Source organism: Panthera tigris, unplaced genomic scaffold (assembly GCF_018350195.1).
Source record: "Panthera tigris isolate Pti1 unplaced genomic scaffold, P.tigris_Pti1_mat1.1 Un_scaffold_103, whole genome shotgun sequence".
NCBI lineage: Eukaryota > Metazoa > Chordata > Mammalia > Carnivora > Felidae > Panthera > Panthera tigris.
Genome location: NW_024962194.1, coordinates 96810 through 102330, shown reverse-complemented (window position 1 = coordinate 102330; position 5521 = coordinate 96810). Strand labels below are relative to the sequence as shown.

General features: G+C 34.1%; 1 pseudogene; it reads right to left on the bottom strand.

Annotated features, from left to right (window-relative positions):
- Window positions 1-2601: 2601 nt before the first annotated feature.
- On the bottom strand, window positions 2602-3631 carry LOC122236333 (annotated as a pseudogene).
- Window positions 3632-5521: the final 1890 nt, after the last annotated feature.

Genomic DNA, 5521 nt, shown 5'->3' with positions numbered 1-5521 from the left:
TCTGCAACAGCAAATTCTTACTAGACATACCTCCGGGAGAAAGGGAAATTAAAGGAAAAATGGACTATTAGGACCCTATCAAGATAAAAAATCTGCACATCAAAGGAAACAAACAACAAAACTAAAGGACAGTGCATGGGATGGTAGAAGAGATTTGTAGATTAGATATCAGATAAAGGGTCAGTATCCAAAATAGGTACTTATTAAACACAACAACCAAAATACAAATAATCCAGTGAAGAAATGAGCAGAAGGCATTAATGCACAATTTCCAAAGAACACACCCAGAGGACCAACGGACACAGAAAAGATGCTCAACATCACTCATTATCAGAGAAATACAAATCAAAATCACAATGAGATACCACCTCACACCTGTTAGAATGGCTAAAAAAACATAGAGGAAACAACAGATATTGGTGAGGATGTGGAATTAGGAGAACGCTTTTACACTTTTGGTGGAGATACAAACTGATGCAGTCACTCTGAAAACAGCATGGAGGTTCCTCAAAAAATTAAAAATAGACCTACTGTATTACCCAGCAATTGCACCAGTAGGTATATACCCAAAGGATACAAAAATGCTAATTCAAAGGGACACATGCACCACAATGTTTATACCAGCACTATTAACAATAGCCAGAGTATGTAATGAGTCAAAAGGTCCAATGACTGACGAATGGATAAATATATTACATAGTGGAATATTATTCAACAATCAAAAAGAATGAAACCTTGCCATTTGCAAACATGTGGATGGAACTAGAGTATTATGCTAAGGGAAATGAGTCAGTCAGAGTAAAACCAATATATGATTTCACTCCTATGCGGAATTTAAGAAACACAATAGATGACTATATGGGAAGGTAGGGAAAATGAGATAAAAATGGAGAGAGGAAAACCATAAGAGACTCTAAAATACAGAGAACAAACTGAGGGTTGCTGGAGTGGTGTTTGTTGTAGGGATGGGGTAATTGTGTGACGGGGATTAAGAAGGCAGTTGTTCAGATAAGCCCTGGTCATTATTGAAAGGGATGCATCACTGGGTTGTACTCCTTACAACAATACTACACTACAAGTTAACTAACTTCAATTTAAATAGAAAAAAATATATATAAAATACAAAAGTAAAAGAATCCTTATAATGTACAGCAAGGATAATAATAAAATATAAGATCATCCCAGAAAGCTAAGTAATTCAAGTTAAGGATCTAAAGAAGCAATGAAAATCAGAGACCGTCTCGCCATCCAGATCTTGACTGACTACAAGGAGCTCAAACCTGTGTGGTACTCCAACTCGTCCTCAGGGTGATTGGTACAAAGAGACTAGAGATACCTGCACTGTGATATGTCCCAAAGTTCACAATGAAATTATTAATGGTGAAACACAATTAAATTAGTTTTGGGTATAGGGTAGAAGAAATTACATGTCACAAAATAAATATATCAGCAATATGTTTAAATTATTTGATAGTTATTGAGGAGGGCACCTGTTGGGATGAGCACGGGGTGTTGTATGGAAACCAATTCGACAATAAATTTCTTCTACAACATATAAAATATTTAAGTAAAGACAGGAAAAATAGGAAATAAAAATAATGTCAAAAGACAAACTATACACATGTAAGACATATTGTGAAGAAGAGGCCTGATACAATTAAATCTTGAAAATTAAATAACTCAATTTAGTACACAATAATTTAGTTAAATATTGTATTAGTCTGAGTTGATGAAAGAAATAATAAACTAGAATATTGAACAAAAATGTTGAAGCCAAATCCATTCAAGAGAGAACATTTATAGAGAATGGAATTGTCGCTATATTATATGAAGATCAGAATGGGAAGAAATAAGAATCATTTAAATGTTTCACTACTGTATACAAATTAAAAAACAAAACCAAAAAAAATGACGATTATAAATTTCTAATTTCAAAACTAGGCATGAAGTTACAAATAAGAAATTAATTGTAACAAAAGCAGATAAAATACTCACCAGAAATATTACTCAAACTGTGTAAATAAAAGAAATTAAAAAATATATATGTTGTAACATGAGACAAAGTTTACAACCTTTAAAAGAAGAGAATGATAAATTTGAAAACATACAGAGGTAAGAGTACACTCTCTGCAGCCCTAATAGAAGCCGGAACTCATAGAAATAAATATAAATAGTGCTGAGAAAAGTGTTGCTCAGTTAAAATTAGAGGCAAAGCTAAATATCTTGAAGTAAAAAGAGTAAACAGAATTTTCAAATGTTGCATTACCAACAAGTAATGTATTGTAATAGAGTACAATAGTCATGCTTTAGAGTGTATTTTACTTTTATAGAGAAAATTATCCTTAAGAGTGTTTGAGAAATAAAATGAAAGATAAAGGAATGTTCAACACATGGCAATATTGAATCTTACTTGATACTAAACTCAAAAAAAGCTGGTGGGTAATTGTTACCAGAGGTTTCAAAAACATTTATTATTTATACACAGTAAACCTTTCAATGACATACAAATTAAAATTACATTTAAATGTTATATATAAATACTCTATAATTTGAATGAAATCAAAATGATCAGTTCTAGATAATGATTTCCACAGTATGTACCTATAACTTGATTGCAATTTTCCCACACTTTCGAAACACATTTTCTATCCTTTTATCAGAACTTATTAGCACCAACGCACTGACAGTGGCATAGACATTGGGCACAAGCTTCTGGAAATCCAGAATGACTGTGTCATATGCCCATAAGAGAGTGGAGGAGAAGGAGATAATGACGCCCACCTAGTACATGACCACAAAAAAACTTGCCAACAGCAGGATGGTTTCGGTAGCCCTTCTCTCTGGGGAGACTCTTGAGGAGAAGCTGTTACTGGGAAGGTGCTGGCACTGCCTCTGAAGCCTGGACAAGAGAATCACAATGTACACACTTGAGAGCAGCATGCCTCCAACAAAGAAAACATCCCTGGATATTGAAAACGTGAAAAACAGTCCCCTGATGATGGAGTTTAGGCGGGAAAGTGAGCAGTGTTTACTGACACACAGTAGATTGCTCTGGGTCACATTAGAAGGAGCAGCAGTATACAAGATGCAGGCACTAATGAGAGACAAACTGAGAAACCATAAGATGATAAAAGAATGGAAGATGTACTTTTTGCACGTATGTTTAAAGCTGGCCAACCAGGAGGTGCTAGGGCTGATCATGATGGCCTTGAACATGCTGAGGAGGCAGGTGGTGCTCAAGGAGAGACCCCGTGTCACCCTGATCATGCAGAATAAAGCCATGCATTTGAAATCATTTAGAATGTTCAGTACTTCAAACATGTCTGTAGACATTAAAAAACAGTGCAGTGAACAGCTTCATTATGTGGACAAAGGCCAAGTGATAGATGATCAGGACAGTTGGCTTAGGTCTGTGATCCAGAAGTAGCATGAAGATGTGGAAGAGAAGCAAGAAGGTGTTGGCAAAAATTCCAATAAGAACTTGTAAAAACTGGCCTATCTTCATACAAATATAATGGACGATATCATCATCACAGTGACAAAGAAAAAACATATTTTGTCTATCTGAAAAGTTAGACCTCACGTTATCAATGTCATTTATTCCTTTGTCAAAATCATCACCAAGGATCATTTTTTGTTTTACTCAATTAATCATTAAGTCTATGTTGTATAAAGTCTTAGAAATAGAGTCTCAATATTTTTTGTACACCATTTTACTGTGTGTATATTATGTACATACGTATCTATATGTTATCTTTCTATATCTATCTATCTGTTTGTCTATATGTGTCATCTAAATTGGAAAGGAGAGAAGGAAAGAGAGGAAGGAGAGAGACGTAAAGAGAGATCTCATACCCATATTAATGCCAGGATGATGTCCCCATTCCCCATACTCCCCGTACAGTATATTCATTTCTTTGTTTAAAAGTTTGCTTTCCTGTTCTGCGCTTTCCTGTCTCATATTCAGCATCAAGAATCCTAATAGCCATTAAAGTTTGCATAGATGTTTGTATAGTTCAACTGTTGCACATTTTACACTAATGGGAAAAGAATTACGAAAGAAACAATTGGGGGAAAAATTATGCCCAGGCAAGTCTTCCATCAAATACTGTGACACTTTTTCTTCTTCTTCCTTCCAAACTTAGAGACCATCATGATCGCGTTTGGTCTATCCTGTTAATTCAGCACAATCTCCCCTTAAAATTAGATAATTATTAATAATCTTTCAACAAAAACCTTAATTCTCATTGTCATACAACCTAATGATTCATATCAGGGATATGAAGATTTGCATACAAACATATGAGAGGATGGAAATAACAATTGTATTACAAATCCTATTAACAAACTTTATTGACATTGAACCTGGCACACTGCCCTTTATTTTCATCATGGTGATTCATTTTATAATCTCTTTTTATATCAGTAGGGAATTGCTGAAGTTCAACTCTCAATTTTCAAGAGGACAAGAGGACAAACAACTAATATCCACTTTATGATGTCCACAAAATTGTTTTCAAATATTTTTATGGAGATCTTTGCAGGGAACTTCATTTAATAAAAGGATAGCCTCTCATGCCATTAAAAAATCTCCAATAGGGGTACATGAGTGGCTCAGTCAGTTAGGGTCTGACTCTTGATTTTGGGTGTGGTCATGATCTCAGGGTAGTGACTGATGTAAGCCTCTGCACTGACAGCTCAGAGCCTACTTGGGATTCTCTCTCCCCTCTCTCTCCCCTTGCCACCTCTCACACACTCACTCTCTCAAAATAAATAATCATTTGTAAAATTGATTTGTATAATTGGACATATTAGATACACACACACACTCACACAAATATATGAATATATGCTCATCCTTGTGTGTGTGTGTGTGTGTGTATATATATATGTGTATATATATATATATCTCCAATATGAATATATTGGAGATATATATTACCATATATATATATATATATATATATATATATATATGCTCATCCTCATGTCTCTTCAGGATATTTCCAATATCAGAATACTTTGTAAAATGCCATTGAACTCTTATCATGGTATTTGCCCTATATGTAGGCATAATTATTTTACTCACTTAACGTGATAAGAATATTTAGCTGTATACATATTTCATTTATTCTTCTATTGAAATGAGAGAGTACTCACCTTTGTTTTCAGTGAAGAAATTTTGAGAGTGAATATTCTTGGCTGAAATTCAGAATATCACTTGCTCTATAAAATTGCTGGGGTAAAAAATTGCTCTATAATCAATCACCTGATATATGGGATTTTATAATGCAGTAATTATACATTTGATTAAATGGCTGTAACTATGTTACCAAATAATTATTATGTGAGAAATTTATCAAAAAGTCAGAAACAAAAAACTAACAGTTGCCACAAATATATATCTGTATCACAGTGCACTTAGGTTATGCTGCCTATTAGGCCCTAGAGACTAGAACTTATCTATTAGGCTATATTGCCTTAAAGGCACAATGATATCCAAATTGTAGGCATTATATTC